The sequence below is a fragment of the Neofelis nebulosa genome, chromosome 18, assembly GCF_028018385.1.
Source record: "Neofelis nebulosa isolate mNeoNeb1 chromosome 18, mNeoNeb1.pri, whole genome shotgun sequence".
Lineage (NCBI taxonomy): Eukaryota > Metazoa > Chordata > Mammalia > Carnivora > Felidae > Neofelis > Neofelis nebulosa.
The window spans coordinates 30186184-30210738 of record NC_080799.1 but is presented as its reverse complement, the minus strand read 5'-3'; the positions used below and the strand labels follow the sequence as shown (position 1 = coordinate 30210738).

The 24555-nt window shown below is 44.4% G+C and overlaps 1 protein-coding gene across 2 annotated transcripts in view; it reads left to right on the top strand.

Annotated features, from left to right (window-relative positions):
- The first annotated feature begins 6622 nt into the window (after positions 1-6622).
- Positions 6623-24555, top strand: part of TMC5 (transmembrane channel like 5) — a 74912-nt gene continuing 56979 nt past the window's right edge. The window contains exon 1 of one of the 2 annotated variants that reach the window (XM_058712070.1): positions 6623-6925. The gene's annotated coding sequence lies outside the window, so the exon portion shown is untranslated. The remainder of the gene's footprint in view (positions 6926-24555) is intronic. The other variant, XM_058712069.1, reaches the window with a different exon arrangement.

The following is a 24555-nucleotide window of genomic DNA, read 5'->3' as shown; positions in this document are numbered from 1 at the left end:
ATCCCTGCACTTGATATTTACATTAAGTACATAATTAACTAAGCGAATTAATTTCCGGCCCATGTTGGCTGTTACTGTCATTATTGTCATTGATTCTACTCCTGAAGCAGGAAGGTTGGAGACAACTGTGGTATATAAAATAAATTCAGACTCATCACGTGACCTGTTGTCCTGGGGTCTGTGCTGGGCCGCTGCCTCAGCATCTGTGGCCCTTGCTTCTCTCCTGTGTGATTCTGAAGTTAGCTGAAGCATTACTTCCTAATGAAAGCCTTGCCTCGCACCCAGTAAACCCCCCAATTAGTTATAAATTCTGAGAGCATTTTGTACCCCCCTTGGTTGCAATAATCACGACTGTATTTACATTACTGAATGGTTTTTTGAATTGTGGTAAAAAAAAACAACACATAACATTAAATTTACCATCTTAATCTTTTTTTAAGTTTATTTTTTAAGTTTATTTATATATTTTTGAGAGAGAGAGAGAACACAAGAGAGGAAGGGGCAGAGAGAGAGGGGGAGACATAGAATCTGAAACAGACTCCAGGCTCTGAGCTATTAGCACAGAACCCGATGTGGGGATCAAACCCTTGGACTGTGAGATCATGACCTGAGCCTCAGTTGGATGCTTAACCAACTGAGCCACCCAGGTGCCCCCATTTATTTATTTTGAAAGAGAGACAGTGAGCGCGTGTGCATGTGCATTAGTTGAGGAAGAGCAGAAAGAGGAGACAGAATCCCAAGCAGGCTCCAAGCTGGTGCAGAGCCCAACATGGGGCTTGAACTCACGTACTGTGAGATCACGACCTGAGCGGAAATCGAGAGTCAGACACCCAAACCAACCGAGCCACCCAGATGCCCCCCATCGTAGTGATTTTTAAGTGTACAGTTCAGTAGTATTAAGTATATCCACATTGTGCAACAGATCTCTAAACTTTTTCATCTTGCAAAATTGAAACTCTATACCAATAAAACATTAATTCCTGCTCTCCTTCCTCCTACCCTTTCTGTTTCTATGATTTTGACTACTTTAGATATTTCATATGAGTGGAATGATACACTATTTGCCCTTTTGTGACTGGCTTATACTTAGCGTAGGGTCCTCGAGATTCATGCTTGTTGTAGCGTGTCAAATTTCCTTCTTTCTTAAGGTTGCATAGCAGTCCACTGGATGTATATATCACCCTTACTGTATCCATTCATTTGTTGATGGACATTTGGGTTGCTTCTATCTCTTACCTATTGTGAATAATGGTGCAATGAACATGGGTGTGCAATATCTCTTTGAGATAGAGAGAGATGCTTTGAGTTCCTTTGAATGTATACCCAGAAGTGGATTTGCTGGATCCAATAGTAGTTCTGTTTTGAATTATTTAAGGAGCTTCTACACTGTTTTCCATAATGGTTACACCAATTTACATCCCCAGTAACAGTGCGCAAAGGTTTCAGTTCCTCTAAATCCTGATCAACACTTGCTATTTTCTGTGGTTTTCATTGTAGCAATCTTAATGGATATGAGGTGTTATCTCATTGTGGTTTTGATTTGCATTTCTCATATGATTAATGATGTTGAGCAGCCTTTCATGTACTTGTTGGCCATCTATCTGTATGTCTTCTTTGGAGAAGGACATTCAAGTCCTTTGCCCATTTTATTTATTTTTTATTTATTTATATTTAAATTATTTTAATGTTTATTTATATTTGAGAGGGAGAGAGAGAGACAGTGAGCGAGCAGGGGGAAGGGCAGAGAGACAGAGATGGAATCTGAAGGAGGCCCATGACTCTGAGCTGTCAGCACAGAGCCCGACATGGGGCTCGAACTCATGGGGCTCAAACTCTCAAGCCGTGAGATCGTGATCTGAGCCGAAGTCAGATGCTTCACCGACTGAGCCACCCAGGCACCCCAAATTTTGATATTCTTAGTATGTGAAAAAGAAATCTAGTTATTTTTGTTGTTTGTTATTGTTGAGTTGTAGAAATTCTTCATATATTGTGGATATTAACTCTTCATCAGATATATAGTTTGCAAATATTTCCCCCATTCCTTAAGTTGCCTTTTCTACTCATTGCACATTTTAAAAAATTTTTAATGTTTATTTATTTAAAAAAAAATTTTTGGGGCGCTTGGGTGGCGCAGTCGGTTAAGCGTCCGACTTCAGCCAGCTCACGATCTCGCGGTCCGTGAGTTCGAGCCCCACGTCAGGCTCTGGGCTGATGACTCGGAGCCTGGAGCCTGTTTCCGATTCTGTGTCTCCCTCTCTCTCTGCCCCTCCCCCGTTCATGCTCTGTCTCTCTCTGTCTCAAAAATAAATAAACGTTAAAGAAAAAAGAAAATATCTGGACTTGATACATGACTGAACCCCATGAAGTCCTCTGTATAACCTTTTAAGGTTCTGGGAGAGGGGTGCAGAGATCTACTTGTGTTGCAGCTGCCTAAGACAAGTCTTGTATGTAAGTTCCTTTGATTATTAAACCTGTCACCTATCAGTCTGGAGTGATCTGCCTCTATCTTGGGTCTTGCTTTGCCCTCTGCATACAGGGCCAGTTTCAGGTTACATCTGATGCTCAGATTCATGCCTGGTTCATAACAGGTCTTCCTTAAATGTTTCCTGAAGGAAATAAGGAAGGGCTGAATAAATTGTAGGACGGAGAACTGGAGAGGTATTTGGGGAACATCCTGTGGGTTCCTGCCCAAGACAAGCACTATCCAATAGAAGGATAATAGGAGACCTATAATTTTAAAGTGTCTAATAGCTGCATTTCAGAAAAGGAGAAACAGGAGAAAATAATTTTAATGATATATTTTATTTAACAGTCTGCTAAATGTTATCATTTTAACATGCAATCAATTTAAAACTTCTTAATGAGTTTAAAAAATGTGTATGTAAGGGCACCTGGTTGGTTCTGTCGGTTAAGCCTCTGACTTGTTCTCAGGTCATGATCTCACAGTTTGTGAGTTGGATCCCCACCTGGGGCTCTGTGCTGAAAGCTCAGAGCCTGGAGCCTGCCTCGGATTCTGTATCTCCCTCTCTGTGTCCCTCTTCTGCTCCTGCTCTGTCTCTCTCAAAAATAAATAAACATTTAAAAAATGTGTGTGTGGTTTTTTTGGGGTGTGTGTGTGTGTGTGTGTGTGTGTGTGTGTGTGTGTGTGTGTGTGTTAATCCTGTGTCTTAGAAACATCTCAGTTCATTGGAGCCACAATTTCAAATGCTGCATAACGACATGTGGCTAGTGGCCAACGTTTTGGAGACCACAACCCTAGCCTGTGCGCCCTCTGGCTCCTCTGGGTCCCGGTGCCCTGCAGCCGTGGGCACTTGGTAAGGTTTGCCAGATGGAAAGAAACAATGAATGCAGACCCTCCCGGGACAGTGAATAGAGGTCTCTGACGCCAACAGGTGTATTAATCCAGCTTTTGCAGGAACTTGGCTGGATTCCAAGAAAGCAATCATCCCTCCGGGCAGGAAGTCCGGCTCCGGTGCCAAGACGCGCGCAGCCTCGCAACCCGCTGCCCGGGACCAGGGTCACCTGTGTGCCACGCGGCCAAGCAGACGCGGCAGCGGCCTCAGCGTCAGGCGCAGGAGACGCAAAAGCCTAAGGGAGGTGAGGCGGATTCTCCCGTCTCGGGGCCAGCTCGGGGACTGTCTTCCCAGGTAGCCACCGAGACTCAGCGGCTTTGGCGGAGCCCCCTCCCTGGTTCCGAGACGGGATCGACGGGAAGAACCGGGCCCCCTATCGGGGGCGTGTCCCCAACGCGGGGCAGCTGCGGGATGGCCAGGGATGGCAGCTTTGGCGAGGGAGAGAGGAGCGAGCAGGGACAGGGTACGAGACACAGGGAAAGAAGCACCCCGGGTGGGCAAACATCGCGGAAGGGAAAGATCCAGGCGGTGGCTCCAGCTCCGGGCGGCAGTGCGCTGGGCCTTGGAGTTAGGAAAGCCTCTGAAGAGCGAGCACAATCCGCCGGCCTGGCCACCTTGACTCGCCCACTGCACAGCTGCAGAAGGGAAAGAGTAATCGCACCCAGTTGCTGGCACTCTCTCCAGGGGTACTCGACCCCGTGAGTCTGTCTCTGCGTGCCTCCCTGCTGTTGTGATTCAGAGCTCCGACTTTGCAATCGCACTGTTTAAGCGCTGTGCGCCATTGGGCAAGTTACTTACCCTCTCTGGGCTCCTGTGTCCACCTCCTTGAAAAGGGACCCAGAATAAGACATCTCTCCTAGGGTTTCTGTGAGCCTCGTGTATGCTGGGGACCCAAGAAGCACTTCCTAAATGTTAGACGTTTGACACTGTCTTGAGATAGGGCCTCCTCATTCCATTTTGCCCCACGAAGAGATTTGGGCTCAGGTTCAGTAACGTGCCCATATCAATTAGATGGAAACAGCAGGATTTAAAAAAAAAAATTTTTTTTAATGTTTATTTATTTTTGAGACAGAGAGAGACAGAGCATGAACAGGGGAGGGGCAGAGAGAGAGGGAGACACAGAATCCGAAGCAGGCTCCAGGCTCTGAGCCATCAGCCCAGAGCCCGACGCGGGGCTCGAACTCACAGACGGAAACAGCAGGATTTGAATCCAAGAAGTTGAGCTCTGGAGATTGGGCATTAATGTCTAATCCAGGTCCCACTATTTCCTAGAAGGTTGAAGGGAGATGGGGGAAAACTGCTTCTGAGGCCCCTTCTCCCCATCTGTGAAATGGGTACAATAATGTAATAGTAAATAGTCTATTGGTTATCGCGAGGATTAACCGACCTAACACATAAAAGCGCGTCCCTACTAGAGTGTGCATGCCGCTAGGGTAGGATCCTTTTGCTGTTATGTTTGCAGATACATCCCCCGTGCTTGGACCCTGTAGATGCTCAGTAAACACTTGTTGAATGGATAAGAATGTTAATTTTTATTTTTATAACAATCCCTGCTAGTCCCATGCTACTGATGAGACTGAGGTTCAGGGAGTTTAGCTAACTTGCCGGATGTTACCCAGGTGGCTGGTAGAGGAATCAACATTTGAACCAGGTCTGTTGGTCATAAAGTCTGCATGTTCTTGACATCCTCCTAGTAAGGAGAATGTGGCAGGTTATCGCCCTTCTGGGTCTCAGTTTCCTTATCTGTAAAATGGGGACAACAATGGTAACTACCCCATATGGTGTTCTTCTGGTTTACGTAAACATAAAGCACTCTCAACTGTGCCTGGCACTTAGCCGACACTTTGGCTACAGTGAATGCTATGCGTTTCTACTACAGAGTGGAGACGATGGTACAGAAAGAATGTTTATTTAGGGGAGGCAGGAGGTGGGAGGGGAGGGGAGCAGGTGCCTGAGGAGCTTTCTTGCTTCCTGTCCACAGAGCCAGGCCACTGTTTGCTATCTGGAACATTCCCAAGAAGCCCCCTATTTTCAGTGCAGAGGGAGGTGTGTCCCCGTTGTATCCTAGTCTCCCCATCTAGTGTACAAGGAGGCTGTCACCGGGAGCCTTTTGTTATCGCAAAGAGGTCCGAGTTCCTCTGCTTCGGTGCATTACCCAATGCAGCTGATGAGGCTTTGGGAGGAGGATTTCAGGTGGCAAGGACAGTTACATAGTAGTTTTTCCTGCTAGACCTGGGTTCAAATATTGTCTTTGAGTAATTTCCAGCTCTGGGACTTCAACAAGTTGCTTTCTGAGCTTCAGTTCCCTGATCTGCAGAATGGGCACAACATGTAAAAATATGGTATAGTTTCTAAAAGTGGGGAAATGGGGGGAAGAAAAACTTTCCTAGAGGAAAATGCTGAGGTGCTAATGTCCTTGCCTTTTCAAAGGGAATGGGGAGATACTATCCCAAGTTTGTGGAACATTCTGTCATTCATAGCAGTGGCTCTTGACTGGGGGTGCTTTTGCCTCCCAGAAGATACTTGTCCGTTCCTGGAGATATTTCCAGTTGTCCACAGCTTGTGGGGTTGGTAATGGGGAGTGTCCTACTGACATCTAATGGATGGAAGCTGGGGATGTGGCTCAACATCCTCTAATACTTAAGACAGCCCCCACGACTGAGAACATCTGACTCCAGATGCCAGAAGTGCTGAGGTCGAGAAACCCTGACTTACACCTACAAGAAAGTTACTAATTTGTCCTTTTGCTTTCAATTCCAGTTTGGCTCAGCTCCATACTAACTGGCAAGCAGGATCCTACAGTCCAGGTGTCCCATGAGTCACCCCAGAGATGACAGTTCTGAGGGCTAAGAAACCCATTGGAGGAGAGTATATTGTCCCCATTTTGCAGATGAGGGCAGGGAAAGTTGAGGTTCAAAAGGATAGCGTCGTGGAGCCTCAGAGGGGTAGAGCACTGGAGCCAGGGTTTGATTCAAGTTAGCTGGCCATGAAACGAGGCCTGTCCTTTATCTCTGGAAGGGTCATGCCATCATAATTACTGAGTTAACTTGTAATGTCTGCCTGTTGCTTCAGGGGCTACACCTGCAAAACAAAGTGGCCAGCGCCTGAGGGTATCTAGTGGAGCATGATGTGTGGGAGAATGCTTTGTTGAATAAATGAAAAGATAGTCTCTTTCCATTGCACCTCCCTCCTGGGATTAAAAAAAAAAATCAACCTTGTTACTTCCTTATTGTGTCCAAGAGATAAAATAACCTCTAGAAAGGACTTTGGTCTTTTTAGTGCACTGATGCCAAGAGTATTGTTGAGAGGGCAGGGTTGGGGTTCAGGAAGAAAGAAATACACAGTTTGGGCTCCAAGTTGGGGCTTCCTCTGCCATAGGCTGGTAAATAGCTGCTGTCTGGAAGCTGGGTGGCCAGGCCCAGCAGTGTGACTAAGAGAGCAAGTGGGGCTGTGTCTAAGGCAGAAGACGAAGGGCCTTATGGGTTAGTGTTTAAAAAAAAAAAGAAGAGAGAGCGAGAGAGAGGACCCGCTGTCTCCGCAGGGTGGAGAGGAAACGCCAGGACGGAGGGCAGGTAAGAAAGGGTGTTTTAAAGGTGGTGCGGGGGTCACATAAATGGTAGGGAACCCTGGAGAATGTGTCATGGGAGGAGGTAGAAACGGGCTGTCCTGTTGCTTCTTGCCAGATGCCAGGCACAGAATAAGTGCACGATAAGTACTTGTTAGAGGAAAGAAAGACTATGAGGAAGTCAGGGAGCATATCAGCTCAGGAAGCTCTAAAGCTGTCTGCCTGAATCAAAATGTGGCTTCTCCCGGTCCTACCGTGCCACTGTGGGTGAGTTATTGTACCTTTCAAGGTTCAGTTTGCTTGTCTATAGAATGGGTAGTATGCTAAGAGCTCCCACCTCCCCCGGTGGATATCAAGGCTAATAAGAAAATATGGTGGGGCACCTGGTTGGCTCAGTCGATTAGGCTTCGGCTCAGGTCATGATCTCATGGTTTTGAGTTTCAAGCCCCACGTCAGGCTTTGTGCTAACAGCTCAGAGCCTGGAGCCAGCTTTGGATTCTGTGTCTCCCTCTCTCTCTATGTCTGTCCCTCTCCCACTTGTGCTCTCTCTCTCTCTCTCTCTCAAAAGTAAATAAGCAAACATTTTTTAAAAATTAAAAAAGAAAAAAGAAAATATGGTGCACTGGAAGCCACTCCATAAATATTATCTCCAACTCCCTTTCTTCCTCTGATAACGATGATAAATGTGATCCAAGTTCAGTCAGAGAGGCACAGCTTAGAATCCCATCTGCCTCTGTTCAGCTGTGTGACCTTGGGCAAGTTACTTAACTCTCTCTGGGCCTCAGTGTAATCATCGTAAAGTGAGGATAATAATACCTCTCCATCAAGTTGTTGGAGGATACAGTTGCTGATGCAGTGAGGGGCGTAGCATAGTGCCTGGCGCTGAAGTAGGTGCTCAGTAAATGGTGTTATCGTCATGCTTGCCGATATTGTTGTCTGACAAGGCTCCTTCTACACTGGAGAGGCAAAAAGGAGCTCCATGGATCTGGATGACAAGGAAATGGGGTTTATAATCATGCTTTTCCAGGAAGGGTCCTTTTCCCAGGAGGAAGGGTCAGGTTGAAGGTGCAGACTTTTTTCTAGAAGTTCTGTGAATCTCTCCGTGGTTTGTATTTGCCAAGAGTTCCCAGAATGGAGTGTCAGGAGATTGGATTATATTGCTGCTTAAGGTTATTTCTAGCCACCTCAGGTTCAATGTCCCCAGAGATAAACCCAGGCTGATGCAATGCTAGTCATTAATAGGGTCATTTCTAGAAAGAACACTCCTTATTCATAGGAAAAGGAGTAAGGGCTGGGTAAGATTTCTGTATTTTTACAAATGCCAGACAAACAAGTTCCATATTCTATGGCATTTGATTCAGGGTGGGTATCATTTAAATAGAAGAGCAGAAAGCCCTATTTCTGAAAATAGGAGAAACAAGAAAAATTGGAGGTCCAGAGTTGCGGTTCCTAATCTTTCATCTGTTAGCACCCCCCTGCCCCCCGCCAATAAATGAAAAATCATGGCTCTCCAAATGAGAGGTGGACGTTTTTCCTGTGGCAGACACTTGACTTATAAATTGTACAATCAGAGGGAAGCCCTTAACATGAGGAGGTAGACGGAAATCCCAGGAAGATGGTTTAAGTTGCCCCCAGAACTGTCATTCCTGGGGTGGTTCATGAAATGCCTGCATTGCAGGGTCCTGCCTGCCAGTCTCTGTGGAGCCAAGTCAAATTGGAACAGAAGATATAAATCAGTAATCCTGAGCCTGTCTTTATTGAAAATGTTGATATTTTGTTCACTATGTATTTCCTGTTTTTAAAAATATTACACTAAGATATTATTTATCTAGGTTACTAGGATTTGGGGTACTCTCCCTTAAATCTGTGTCCAGGCAAACTCTTCACTTCACCCTGCTCTTGGCCATGCTACAAACAGCACTGAATCTAGAAACTTCCCAAGCTTAACATCATGCCTACCCAGCATGGGCAAAAAGATGGCTGATCTCAAGATGTGAATGTTAAGCAAATGAGTTGAAAAAGGGAAAATTTGCTTCCTTGAAAGGAAAGGGCATTTATGATGCTGTATTCCACTCCTTCTTGGCTGTGTTCCCTGGCCAGGTTACTGAACCTCTCTGTGCCTCAGTATCTCCCTAAGTAAAATGAGAATAATAACAGCACCCATCGATAAGACTGTGGTAAGAATCTAATGAGTTAATACCCGTCAAGTTCTCATAACAGTGTCTGGCACATACATATTCATTGTTTTGTTATTGGTTTCTGCTTCTGTTTTTCTTTATGCAGATCTGGAACCACAATACTTATGATGTTCTATTATATAATGTTTGTTTAAATAGGCATTATAGGGGCGCCTGGGTGGCTCAGTCGGTTGAGCATCCAACTTCGGCTCAGGTCACGGTCTCGCGGTCCGTGAGTTCGAGCCCCGCGTCAGGCTCTGGGCTGATGGCTCAGAGCCTGGAGCCTGCTTCAGATTCTGTGTCTCCCTCTCTCTCTGCCCCTTCCCCGTTCATGCTCTGTCTCTCTCTGTCTCAAAAATAAATAAATGTTAAAAAAAAAATTAAAAAAAAATAGGCATTATGAGGATTATTATAAAGATCTGAATTAGTCTGGTTAAGAACTAAGCTTCTAGGGGTGCTTGGGTGGCTTGTCAGTTAAGCATCTGACTCTTGATTTCAGCTCAGGTCATGATCTCACAGTTCATGAGTTCGAGCTCCGCATAGGGCTCTGCGCTGACAGCGTGGAGCCTGTTTGTGATTGTCTCTCTCCCTCTCTCTCTCTGTCTGTCTGTCCCCTGGTGTCTCTCTCTCTCGCTGTCAAAATAAATATATAGGGGCACCTGGGTGCCTCAGTCAGTTAAGCGTCTGACTTCAGCTCAGGTCATCATCTCGTGGTCAGTGGGTTTGAGCCCTGTGCTGACAGCTCAGAGCCTGGAGCCTGCTTCAGATTCTGTTGTCTCCCTCTCCCTCTGCCTCTCCCCGCCTCACGCGCGTGCTCTCTCTCTTTCTCTCTCAAAAATAAATGAACATTGGGGCACCTGGGTGGCTCGGTCGGTTAAGCATCTGACTTTGGCTCAGGTCATGATCTCATAGATTGTGAGTTCAAGCCCCACATCAGGCTCTGTGTTGACAGCTCAGAGCCTGGAGCCTGCTTCAGACTCTGTGTCTCCTTCGCTCTCTGCCCCTCCCCAACTTGTGCTCTGTCTCTCAAAAATAAATGTAAAAAAAATAAAAAAATAAAATTTTTAAATTTTTTAAAAAAGTAAATGAACATTAAATGAACATATATGTAAACTTAAAAAAAAAAAATAAAAAGAACTAAACTTCTAGTCCCAGAGACGGAACCCGAAAGGGGTTCATTTTCCTCTCAAAGAGAGAGGCTTGCTACAGACCTAGAATCACAGGGTATGGATAAAGCCTAACCTGGCTTTACTGTCTCCTGCCTTTCTGAGCTTCAGTGGTCGAGAAAGCGTTAGAGGGTACTAGCCACAGGGGACATTAAGGTCTATCATGTTCCACTGCTCCTGCTAGGATTCTGAGCAACACATATGGTGGCAAAGGGGATGAGGAGGGGGCTTCCATAGCCTATAGGTCTCCAGGAAGTGAGATCTTCATTGGGTCACAGAGGAGGCTACTCCTTCTAGCAGGTGTCAGTGGGTGCGTGAGCTGTTATATGTGTCTTGCATTGTCTCTGGCTCTCCCGGAGAGGGACCCTTGTTCTTCTGGGACAGGCTGGAGTAGTTGAGCCATGCAAGAAATCACTGAACTGCCAAGGCACAAACAACCCAGCACCCTTCCCCTCCTGCCTCCCTCTGCCTGCTTTTGGCAGCCTCCATTAACTGGCCACTCTGCCGTTGATTCTTGAACCTTGCTACACAGAAGAATCTCCTGGGAAATCTGATAAAAAGGCCAATTACCAGGTCCCACCCCAGACCCACTGAATGAAAACTTCTGAAAGTGGGACCCAAGCTAAAGTAGTTTTCCCAGGACTGGAGGTCTCCCAGGATATGGAACTTCCAGTGCTAAAACCAAGAAAGTTCTGGGCGGGGCGCCTGGGTGGCTCAGTCGGTTGAGCATCCGACTTCCGCTCAGGTCATGATCTCACAGTTGGTGAGTTTGAGCCCCACGTCGGGCTCTGTGCTGACAGCTCAGAGCCTAGATCCTGGAGCCTGTTTCAGATTCTGTGTCCCCCTGTCTCTGCTTCTCCCCTGCTCGTGTTCTGTCTCTGTCTCTCGAAAGTGAATAAACATTAAAAAATAAAATTTCTTAAAAAAAAGAAAGTTCTGGGCAAACTGGGACTAGTTGGCCCCCTAATGATCCACAGGCATCCATCTCCAGCAAGCTCCCAAGTGAGTCTCATGGGCTCCCCCAGTTTGATCCTCTTTGATGTGCTGTGATCAGCAAAGCTTTAAATATTGGAATTTCCTTTAGGCTTTATTCTTCTCTAGACGTGCCCTGCAAATATGGCAGCCCCATAGCCACTTATAGCTATTTACATTAAAATTAATTAAAAGCAAAAAAATTAAAAATTCAGTTCCTCACTTGCACTAGCCACATTTTAAGTACTCAGTATATACATGTGGCTAGTGGCTGCTGTATTGAACAGCATAGTATAGAATGTTTCCATCATCATCAGAGAAAGTTCTGTTGGACAGTATTGCCCTAGAAGATCTCCTCTAGAATGGAGTTTCTCAGGGCACCTGGGTGGCTCAGTCGATTAACTGTCTGACTTCAGCTCAGGTCATGATCTCGCGATTCGTGAGTTTGAGCCCCGAGTCGGGCTGCTGACAGCTCAGAGCCAGGACCCTCCTTTGAATTCTGTGTGTGTGTGTGTCTCTCTCTGCCCCTCCCCCCGCTGTCTCTGTCTCTTAAAAATGAATAAACGTTAAAAAAAAATTTAGAATTGGGCTTCTCAACTTCATCACTATTAACATTTTGGGTCAGATAATTCTCTGTTTTGGGAGACTGATGTTCAGCAGTTCTCTGGTCTCTACCTACTAGATGCCAATATCAGACCCCAACTTGTGACAACAAAAAAGGCTTCCAGATACTGTGAAATGTGTTATCTGGGGGCAAAATTACACTGATGGAGAATCACTGCCCAAGACGTGTAGCTTCCACCAATCACTTTCTTTTTCTTTTCTTTTTTGTAAGTTTATTTATTTTTGAGAGAGCAAGAGCACAAGTGGGGGAGGGGTAGAGAGAGACAGAGGAGAGCCTGACACAGGCCTGAAACCCGAAATCAAGCGTCAGATGCTTGGGATGCCTGGATGGCTCAGTCGGTTAAGCAACCAACTCTTGATTTCAGCTCAGGTCATGATCTCACACTTTGTGAGATCAAACCCTGAATTGGGCTCTGTGCTGTGAGCGTGAACCCTGTTTGGGATTCTCTTCCTCTTTCTCTGCCCCTCCCCTACTTGTGTGCACGCTCTGTCTCTCTCTCTCTCAAAATGAATTAATAAATATTAAAAAAAAAAAAGTCAGATGCTTAACTGACTGAGCCATCTATGTGTCCTTCCACCCATGTCTTTCTAAAAGAAGAAAATCCAACCATACACCCTGTACTTCAAACAGAGCACTGGCACCTGAATGCACGCGCCATCTTGCACTTGCCCTTGCATGGGTCTGCTTTTCATCTAAAGCCTATGGGCTTCACCTACTTCGGTAACAGTCTTACATACGTGAAAGTCTTGTTACAGAATGTCACGTGCATGGAGAGGGGTTCTGGTTATAGTAAGAGTGAGACTCCTGGAAAGAATTTGCATGGTTCTGGGAAAGTCTAGAGACTGCTCATCAAGAATGGACTATAGGGGGCGCCTAGGTGGCTCAGTGGGTTAAATGTCCAACTTCAGCTCAGGTCATGATCTCATGTTCCTGGGTTCTAGCCCACATTGGGCTCTTTGCAGTCAGCACAGAGTCTGCTTTGGATTCTCTCTTTCTCTCTCTGTCCCTCCCCCGCTCCTGCTCTCTGTCTCTCTCTCTCTTTCAAAAACAAATAAACATTAAAAAATTTGGGGTGGGGGGTGCTTCTGGGTGGCTCAGTCGGTTGAATGTCCAACCTCGGCCCAGATCATGATCTTGCAGTTCTTGGGTTTGAGCCCCGTGTTGGGCTCTGTGCTGACAGCTCAGAGCCTGGAGCCTACTTTGGATTCTGTGTCTCCCTCTCTCTCTGCCCCTCAGCTGCTCATGTTCTGTCTCTCTGTCTCTCTCTGAAAAATAAATAAACATTAAAAAAAAATTTTAATGGATTGTGGTAAAAAAGGAAGTATTTTAGCCAGTGTAGTGAAATTTGAGGGGCTTCAAAACATCCATGTGAATAAAAGATTTATCCCATCCTTGCTTTTTCTTGAATTTTCCTCTGAAGATTAATTGGTGACATTTGCCAGCTCTATCATCCCAAGTTTCCCAAAGTATTTTTTTTTTTTTTTTTTTGGTCAACATTTTTTATTTATTTTTGGGACAGAGAGAGACAGAGCATGAACGGGGGAGGGGCAGAGAGAGAGGGAGACACAGAATCGGAAACAGGCTCCAGGCTCCAGGCTCCGAGCCATCGGCCCAGAGCCTGACGCGGGGCTCGAACTCATGGACCGCGAGATCGTGACCTGGCTGAAGTCGGACGCTTAACCGACTGCGCCACCCAGGCGCCCCTCCCAAAGTATTTAAAAAAATATGTTAGCATCATCTTAATTTGGCATTTTAAAAAGCATTTACTATCTCAGTGGTAAGTGTAGCACGTTAGACCATTCTCTGGATGGATTTTTCTAGGTGATTTTCCTTCGTGAGATTAAAGTTCATGTTCATTTTCCAGCCTCTAACTGTTTCTTACATATTCAGCAAGCTAGAAACCTTATATTCTTTTTCCATTAATAAAATATAATTACCTTTCTTTAGGAACTAAATAAATGTCTTAAAAATGAAGCAAATTTTTTGGAGAGGAAACATAAATAACAGAAAGATGTACCCACTTAGTTCTATTTAAATTTTCCTCTCCTGTTCATAGCTTTGATATTGCTCTGTTGCAAGCACAGACCTTATTGTGTGAAGGATCCAAATGTTTGGCTACGACTGCACCTGGGTCAAAGGCGGAAACAGTCTCTGAAAAGTCCTGTAGGGCATGAACTAACATGCCCAGTGACAGGAGGAGGCTTTTTGTTAAATGGGTGATTGAAGGTTTTACCCTCACACGCTTATAACACACTATTTAAGTTCCCTTTGTTTCCGTGTTCTGAACGTTACACACCACAGATAAAAGATTCTAAGGCATTTGTTTGTAGTAGTGTGGATGATGACAGCCACAGTAATCATTAAACTAACATGGCAACAAAGAAGAGCTTGCAAACAAAAGAAATCTACCTCTCGTGGCCCTTGCTCTTTGTGCTGGAATTGTCTTTCCACGATCAGGTGCCTGAGGAAGGAATCAAAGCTTCTAGAACTGCACTCAGGAAAGCCTGGTTGGAATGAGATGCCTGGGAATAGACCGTTTCTTCTCTTAAAATTCTTTTTCCTTCCCTTTCAGGAATTCATAGAATTACAGACTGGTATTTTGGGTGTGTGAGTAGGGGGTAAGAGGGTAGGATGCAATTATATCATTATATATCTAATGTCTGTTATATCCCAGAATTTAGGCATTTGTGTCCCACCTTCATGATTTTTCCCCTTTTCTTACCACGCATACAAATATTTACCTATTCTTTTTACTTAACAGATTTATTTTAGAAGGAAACATGTCATTATTGTAAATGGAAAATTTCTGTCACTTGCTTGTAAATATAGATGACTATATATTTATATATGTACATACATACATATGTATATACATATACAAAACCAAATCGTGTTATTACTAGCTAGATTATGCTGAGTAAAAGCAGTCCGTCTCAAAGGGCTGCATTCTGTGTGATTCTATTTATATGACATTTTAGGAAGGGCAAAGCTAGAGGGACAGAGAATAGACCACTGGTGGGCAGAGGGTGGTAGGAGGGGTTGACTACAGAGGGGTGGCACAAGGGAGTTTGGGGTGGCAGAACTGGTCTGTATCCTGATGGTGGTGGTGGTTATGCATGTGTTCAAACTTACAGACCTATATACCAAAGATGTTTTATTGTATGCTAACTGCAGAAGTAAAGTCTAATCATGAAGGTTGTGAGCTTAGAGCTTTGCTCTGTCTTTGTTGAAAAAGAGACTATGGTAAATTCAGACAGGTGTTAAAGACTTATTAGCATCAATAGAGACTTTACCTACTTGTTAGTTAGAAATATTGAATGGGAATTAAGAAGGAAGGAATGGTCGCCAGGAGATTCCTTATTATTTTCCACAGGGGAGGTGATCCTTTCAAGAATCCCTGAACTGCTCCAAAACTCTAAATTTATAAATGGGATATATTTGTGCCAAAAATGGACCCAGGCGTGAGAAATGCTAGTCTGTATGGACCCTCCCCTCCCCGGCCCCAGAGTAGTCTGGCTGATCCCAATATAGGTTTGTTTTACCTCCCACTGGTTGAGGGTGGTCATCACCATGATGGACTCCAGGTGACAGATGAGATGAATGAGAACTTTGTAGGACAATATTCATTTATTCAACATCTTTTTTTTTATATGAGAGAGAGAGAGAGAGAGAGAGCACACAAGCAAGGGAGAGGGGAGAGGGAGAGAGAATCTTAAGCAGGTGCCATGCTCAGTGCAGAGCCTGACACGAGGCTTGATCCCATGACCCTGGGATCATGACCTGAGCTGAAATCAAGGGTCAGATGCTCAACCTACTGACCCCTACTGGTGCACCCAGTCAACAAATACTAATTGAGTTCCAGGCATGGTGCTAGATGCTGGGGATATAGTGAGCAAAATAGTATAACCTCTGCCATCATAGAGTTTCAGTCCAGTGGAAGACCAATATTGAACAATATAAGACACAGAATTAATATATAATTGCAAACTGGTAAGTCCCATGGGCAGAAAGGTGGGATGCTGTGATAGAGGCTCATGGGGAACTATTTGCATGTGGAGGAATAAAGGAGACCTCTCTGCAAAAGCAACATTTCAGCTGATACCTTAAGGATGAAGGGTTAGCCTGGCCAAGAGTAGAGGGACAAGCTTTCTAGGCAGAAGGAACAGCATGTGCAAAGACCATAACCCAGAAAAACGGGCCAGTGTGTTTAGTCCAGTGCTTGGCAAACTATGGCCCTCAGTTCAGATACAGCCTGTCAACTAAGGATGGTTTTTATATTTTCAAATTGCTGAAAAAAATCAAAAGAATTATTCATGGCATATAAAAATTAAATGACATTCAAATTTTGGTGTCCATAAATTGGAACACAGGCACACCTCTTCAATTATATATTGTCTTGGGCTGACTTTGTGACAGAGTTGAGCAGTTGCTACAGAGTTTTTATGATCCACAAAACTTAAAATATTTCCTATCTGGTTCTCTACAGAGGAAGTGTGTCAACCCTTGATTTAGACGATGAAAAACAGGGGAGAGGTGGGCAGGGGCCAGCTCATGGATACTTTTCACGCCATAGTAAGGAGTTTAGATGTTATTCTCCATTCAGTGAAAAGCTATTGAGCAGGGTTGGCATGGAGGTGGGGGAAATATTGAGAGTCTCTCTCTCTCTTTTAGTTTATTTATTCGTTTTTGAGAAAGAGAAAGAGAGATCGTTTGCACGGGTGGGGCAGAAAGAGAAAGAGAAAGAGAGAATCCCAAGCGGGCTCTGCACCCTCAGTGCAGAGTCCAGCTTGGAGCTCCACGAACCAGGAGCTCATGACCTGAGCTGAAACTGAGAGTCAGAAGCTTAACTAACTGATCCACGCAGGCTCTCCTCTCTTTCTGTGTTGTATTAACTTTGTCTTGTGGTCTAGTTTTTCTGGAGCTCTGGGAAAGCGCCTTCCTCTATATAAGTGAGGGAATCCCCCCACTGTTCTGTGCACCCCCAGGCTTTTCTTCTCTGCTCCTGAGAGTGTCACGTTTGTCAGCTGTCAAGTGCAGGTGGGACTGCAAATGTGTTCAGGATTGTTGGCTTTTCAATTTCCTTGTATTGCTGTGATGAATGCTGTGTTCAACCCTTCAGTGACGATTTTATTGTGCTTATTTTGAGGCTTGAAGTCAGTGGCCCAGATCAAAACCTCAATATGCATTGATTGTAGCTGATTTTGATTTATTTTATTTTTTAATTTTTTTTTAAATTTTTTTAACGTTTATTTATTTTTGAGACAGAGAGAGACAGAGCATGAACAGGGGAGGGGCAGAGAGAAAGGGAGACACAGAACCCGAAGCAGCCTCCAGGCTCTGAGCCGTCAGCCCAGAGCCCGACACAGGGCTTGAACTCACAGACCGTGAGATCGTGACCTGAGCTGAAGTCAGACACTTAACCGACTGAGCCACCAGGTGCCCGATTTTGATTTATTTTAAAGCTTCTGTGGCTTATTTGGAAACTGGGGGGAAAGAGTCTTCACGCAGTCAGCTTATTCCAGTAATTTCTCTCCTGTTTTCTCCTGGACACAGAACTTCAGTGTTTTACTTTTTTTTAGAAAATGGATTTTTGGGGGCGCCTGGGTGGCTCAGTCAATTAAGCGGCCGACTTCGGCTCAGGTCATGATCTTGCGGTCCGTGAGTTCGAGCCCCGCGTCGGGCTCTGTGCTGACCACTCAGAGCCTGGAGCCTGTTTCAGATTCTGTGTCTCCCTCTCTCTGACCCTCCCCCGTTCATGCTCTGTCTCTCTCTGTCTCAAAAATAAATAAACGTTAAAAAAAAAAATTAAAAAAAAAAAAAAGAAAATGGATTTTTGTTTTTTTTGTTTTTTTTTTTTATTTTAAAAAATTTTTTTTTTCAATGTTTTTTATTTATTTTTGGGACAGAGAGACACAGAGCATGAACGGGGGAGGGGCAGAGAGAGAGGGAGACACAGAATTGGAAACAGGCTCCAGGCTCCGAGCTGTCAGCACAGAGCCCGACGCGGGGCTCGAACTCACAGACGCGAGATCGTGACCTGGCTGAAGTCGGCCGCTTAACCGACTGCGCCACCCAGGCGCCCCTGGATTTTTGTTTTGAAATGACTGTGATTTGGAGAAATTCTTGCTTCCTTTTTTTTTTTTTTTTGGTCTTTATTATTTTTTTTCTTAAATTATGACAAAATACATACAATATTAAATTTATCATCTTAACCATTATTTATTTATTTATTAACATTTATTCATTTTTGACAGTGAGAGAGACAGAGCATGAGCAGGGGAGGGGCAGAGAGAGAGGGAGACACAGAACCCAAAACAGGCTCCAGGCTCTGAGCTATCAGCACAGAGCCCGGCACAGGGCTCCAACCCACGGACTGTGAGATCATGACCCGAGCTGAAGTCAGACACTTAACCGACTGAGCCACCCAGGCGCCCCATATCATCTTAACCATTTTTTTTTTTTAATTTTTTTTCAACGTTTTTAATTTTTATTTTTGGGACAGAGAGAGACATAGCATGAACGGGGGAGGGCCAGAGAGAGAGGGAGACACAGAATCGGAAACAGGCTCCAGGCTCTGAGCCATCAGCCCAGAGCCTGACGCGGGGCTCGAACTCACGGACCGCGAGATCGTGACCTGGCTGAAGTCGGACGCTTAACCGACTGCGCCACCCAGGCGCCCCTCATCTTAACCATTTTTAAAGTATCCAGGTCAGTAGTGCTAAATGCATTCACATTGCTGTGCACCCCATCCAGAACTTTTCATCTTGCAAGACTGAAACTCCATACCCATAACACAGCAAATTATAATTCCCCCATTTCCTTCTCCTCCCAGCCCCTGGCAACCACTATTCTGCTGCCTATTTCTGTTTCTGTGAGTTTGACTATTCTAGATACTCTCATAACTGGAGTCACATACAATATTTGTCTTTTTGTGACTGGCTTGGTTTACTTAGCATGATTGCTCAAGGCCCATCCATTTTTTAAAATTTATTTATTTATTTTGAGAGAGAGAGAGAGAGAGAGAGAGAGAGAGAGAGAACAAGCAGGGGAAGGGCAGAGAGAGAGAGAGAGAGAGAGAGAGAGAGAGAGAGAGAGAGAATCCCAAGCAGGCTGCACACTGTCAGAGCAGAGCCCAACACGGGGCTGGAACCCATGAACCATGAGATCATGACCTGAGCCGAAACCAAGAGCCCGACGCTTAACCAACTGAGCCACCCAGGCAGCCCCATCCATGTTTGTTTTTTTAATGTTTTGTGGGTTTTTTTTTTAACTTATTTTGAGGGAGAGAGGTGGGGAGGGAGGGACAGGAGGGCAGAGAGAGAGAGAGAGAGACTCCCAAGAAGGGTCCATACTCAGCATGGAGCCCTATGCAGGGCTGGATTTTATGACCTGAGCCGAAATCAAGAATTGAATGCTGGGGTGCCTGGGGCACTCAGTCCATTAAACACCTGACTTTGGCTTAGGTCATGGTCTCACAGTTTGTGAGTTCAAACCTCACATTGGGCTCTCTGCTGTCAGCACACAGCCTGCTTTAGATCCTCTGTCCCCCTCTCTCTCTGCCCCTCCCCTGCTCATGTGCTCTCTCTCTCTCTCTCTCAACAATAAATAAACATTAAAAACAAAGAGACACTTAACCGACCGAGCCACCCAGGCGCCCCAAGGTCCATCCATGTTATAGCATGTGTCAGAATTTCCTTGCTTTTTACAGCAGAATAATATTCCAATTCCAGTGCATGGATACATCAAATTTTGTTTATCCCTTCATCCATTGCTGGATACAGATTGGTTCCACCTTTTCACTTTTGTGAATAATGCTGCTGTGAATATGGGTGTATCTATCTATCTATCTGCCTATTTTTGAGACCCTGCTTTCAATTCTTTTGGATATATGCCCAGCAGTAGAATTACTGGATCAGATGGTAATTCTGTTTTTAATTTTGTAAGGAACTGCCATACTGTCTTCTTTAAATTCTTTTTTTTAAGTTTATCTATTTACTTAGAGAGAGATAGAGAGATAGAGTGGGGGAGGGGCAGAGGAGACAAGGAGGGAATCCCAAGTAGGCTCCACACTGTCAGTGCTTAACCTGATACAGGGCTCAAACTCACGAACTGTGAGATCATGACCTCAATCCGATAGTAAGAGTCGAAATCAAGCCGAAATCAAGAGTCGGACGCTTAACTGACTGAGCCCCCCAGGTGCCCCTGCCATACTGTCTTCTATAATGGCTGCATCATTTTACATTCCCACCAGCAGTGCACAAGGGTTGCAGTTTCTTCACATTCTCATCACCACTTGCTATTTTCTGGGCTTTTGTTTGTTTATTTGTTTGTTTTTTAATAGTGGCCATCCTAATGGAAAAGAGGTGATGTCGCCCTGTGGTTTTGATTTTCATTTCTCCTGTGACTACTGATGTTGAACATCTTTTCATGTGCTCATGGGCTATTTTGTATATATTTTTTGGAGAGATGTCTGCTTAAGCCCTTTGCTTATTTTTAAAGCCTAGTTCTTTGTTGTTAAATCGTGGTAGTTTTTTATATCTTCTGGCCATTAACCCTTTGTCAGAGATATGATTTGTAAATATTCTCTCCCATTCCGTGGGTGCCTTTTCACTCTTTGGGTTGTGTCTTTGGATGCACAGAAGTTTTTTGTTTTGATGTAGGCCAGTTGATCTATTTTAATTTTTGTTGCCTGTGCTTTTGGTATCACATCCAAGAAATCCTTGCCAAGTCCCATGACATGAAGCTTTTCTCCTATGCTTTCTTCTAAGAGTCTTATAGTCTTAGGTCCTACTTTTGGGTCATTGATACATTCTGAGCTAATTTTTGTATGGTATAAGGTAAGGGTTCAACTTTATTCTTTTGCATGTGGCTATCCAGTTTCTCAAACACCACTTGTTGATGGGGCATTTGGGTGGCACAGTTGGTTAAGCGTCCAACTCTGGATCTCAGCTCAGGTCATGATCTTAGAGTCATGAGTTCAAGCCCCATATTGGGCTCTGCACTGGGCTTGAAGCCTACTTAAAATAACACCATTTTTTGAAAAGAGTGTCCTTTCCTCATTGAGTGATTTTGGTACCCTGGTCAAAAATCATTTGACCTTATATGCATATGACCTTATATATTTCCTCTGCTTTCCATTCTGTTCCATTGGTCTGTATGTCTGACTTTATGCCAATTCTTGCCTCCTTTTATTGAACTTGTTTACTATTTTCCTTTCTGCAAAGAAGGCTTCTTTTCACCTGGATCGGAATCGAGTTGTTTTCATTTTCTATCTTTAATAGGGGGAGAAACTGTGCCTGTATTTCCCTTTGCTTCAACAATCTTCCTTGATTGTTGCAAATATGTAAGTAATTTTTTTAAGTTTATTTATTTATTTTGGGAGAGACAGAGAGAACACGAGTGGGAGAGAAGCAGAGAGAGGAGAGAGCGAATCCCAAGCAGGCTCTGTGCCATTAGTGCAGAGCCCAATGTGGGGCTTAATTTCACAAACTGTGAGATCATGACCTGAGCCAAAATCAAGAGTCAGGTGCTTAACTGACTGAGCTGTCCAGATGCCCCTCTGAATATGTAAACAATTAAATAAGTAAATTAAAAAGTGACAAAGCCCGTGTATGTAGGAAGTGGTCAAGTGTAGTAAAGGAACATGTATTCAAATCCTCGTCCCCACTTACTATCTGTGAAAACTCAGAGAAGTTACCAAGTCCTTCTGAGCCTCAATTTCCTCATCTTTAAATAGGAACAGGGAGAGTTCCCATGCTGAATTGAATGATGATTAAAAGTTTTGCTAATGTTTATTTATTTTTGAGAGACAGAGTGAGGTGGGAGAGGGGCAGACAGAGAGGGAGACATGGAATCTGATGCAGGCTCTAGGCTCTGAGCTATCAGCACCTGACATGGGGCTTGAACCCATGAACTGTGAGATCATGACCTAAGCTGAAGTCAGACACTTAACTGACTGAGCCACCCAGCTGCCCCCACTTCTTTCTCTTGAATGACAAAGTCTCTCTTTGTTTTGCATCCTTTTCTCCCCCCTATAATCTTTCCTTCACATCAGTGATTTAAAAAATTGGAAAAGCCTTTTTAGATATTCCCACATTAATATCAGTTTAACCCAGCCATTCTCAAATGCAGGGGTGGGTTGGTGGGAGTAGTGATTTGCCCCCAGAGGAGATTTGGCAATGCCTGAGACACTTCTGGTTGTCACAGCTGGGGGAGGTGCTACTGGCATCTAGTGGGTAGAGGTCAGGGATCCTGCTAAACACCTTAGGATGCACAGGACAGGTGCCCAACAATGAAGAATTTTCTAGCCTCTGGTAGGAATAGAGCGAAGATTGAAAAAACCTAGTTTAACTGAGGCTAATCCTACCGTTCTTGTTTTTCTATCTTCACATCTTGCACTTGACTTTTTGCAAGCTGCATATGGTCAGACTGGGTGTAATACAGGGAAAAGGAAGAAAGGTCAATTTGGGGAATATTCCCAGTGGTCCATCTCGTGTGACAGTGTGCAGGTGAAAAGGCTACCTACCCACAGTTGTTGGAAATTAGTGCAACTGTTTGGGGACTGTCACCAGTGAAATTCAAAACACTCAAGCCAGATGGTTGGTGGCTCTTTAGAACTATTTAAGAATTTCAAAGAAAAAAAAGAAAAAAAAAAAAGAAACGTAAAAAAAAAAAAAGAATAAAAAAGGGGCGCCTGGGTGGCTCAGTTGGTTAAGTGACCGACTTCGGCTCAGGTCATGATCTTGCAGTTTGTGAGTTCGATCCCCGCGTCCGGCTCTGTGCTGACAGCTCAGAGCCTGGAGCCTACTTCAGATTCTGTGTCTCCCCCTGTCTCTACCCCTCCCCTGCTCACGCTGTGTGTCTCTGTCTCTCAATAATAAACGTTTAAAAAAAAAAAAAAAAGAAACGTAAAAAAAAAAAAAAGAATTTCCACAGGATTGGTGCACGTGGGTGGCTCAGTTGGTTAAGCATCTGACTTCAGCTCAGGTCATGATCTTGCGGTCTGTGGGTTCGAGCCCCGCATCGGGCTCTGTGCTGACAGCTCAGAGCCTGGAGTCTGCTTCAGATTCTGTGTTTCCCCTCTCTCTGCCCCCACCCCCACTCATGCTCTCTGTCTTTCAAAACTGAATAAACGTTAAAGAAATTTTTTTAAATATAAAATAAAAAAAAATGAAAGAACTTCTAAAGGATTACTTTGGTAATTTTGACTGTGGCTCTTAATATACATGTATCTTACATCATTTATTGGAATGTAGCTAACATAGGCAATATTGATTTCATTTAGGTTAAAAGGTTTACCCTGTCACTTGTTGTCATGACAAAGTTCATCTCTTTAAAAAGATAAAATGTGGGGCACCTGGATGGGTTGTTCATTTGAGCGCCCAACTCAGTTTTGGCTCAGCGTATGATTCCACAGCTCATGAGTTTCAGCCCCACATCGGGTTCTGTGCTGACAGTGCAGAGGCAGTTTGGGATTCTCTCTCTTCCTCTCTCTCTGCCCCTTCCCTGCCTGCTTGCTCTCCCTCTCTCAAAAAATAAACTTAAAAATATTTTTTAAAAAAAGATAAAACATACAGCTGTGGAACACCTTGCTGACTCCGTTGGTTAAGCATCTGACTCTTGACCTCAGCTCAAGTCTTGATCTCATGGTCAGAGTTTACCCTCTGCGTTAGGGGCATTGGGCCTGGCACTGGGTGTGAAGCCAAGTTAATAAATAAATAAATAAATAAATAAATAAATAAATAAAAGGTAAAATGTACAGCTGAAATTAGAATTCTTGGTCTGGCTTTGCCTCTTATGGGGTGATGTTCTGCATTTGGTGGTGGTCACATCTGCTGTTTTACAAGGCCCTGGCTTCTCTTTCCTTTTCTTTCAGGTAATAACTGACCTCAATCAGCAAAATTAACCTTTGCACAGTGATTCACTTCTGCATGGCTACAATTCTAGCCTGGGGCAGGACACAGAAAAAGGAGATTAGAGAGGGGAGCCATACATACTAAGCTATCTTCTGCTGCTTCGTGTAGATCTCAACATTCTTTTCTATAGCTCCATGATATTCCATTGTGCAGATGCGCTATTACTGACTTGGCCCATCCTCTCTTCATGGTTTCTGGATTGTTTCCAGTTTTTTGTCATCACACTCCAAATTTGACCTGACAATACTAATGGCTCTGTGTCCCTATGATTTGAGGGCCACGTGGTGGCTGCAGAACCAAGCTTATGGGTGGCTTGCCTTGGCTTATAGTGTCTTAAGTGTAGAAAGGCCAAGAGGCAGCCGAGATGCAGATAAACAGCCTGAATGAGACCTCATCAAGACTGTAGGACGTAATTAATCCCCCAACATTTGTGGACTAGCTGAATGACAAATGCAGGATTGTTAGGGTCTCCCATTCAAACCAGGAGCCTTGCAAGATCAAACAGGGAGTCCAGTGCCTAACAGATTTAGAAGGCATCTGCTTTGCTCGGGGATGTGATTGAAAACCGTTGGAACAGTAAAGTGGGAAACCCCATGGGATGATGTCAAGGATGAAATGGATGTCAATGGGATGTCAAAAGGAGGACTCAGAACAGATAGTTCAATAGCCTTTATTGGAAAGTTAGGAGAGCAATACAATTTGGAGGGGGGAAAAGTATCTTAGTGCTGTCCCAAGGCACAAAGCAAAATTATTATTTTGAAAGGACAGGATCGTTGTTTCTC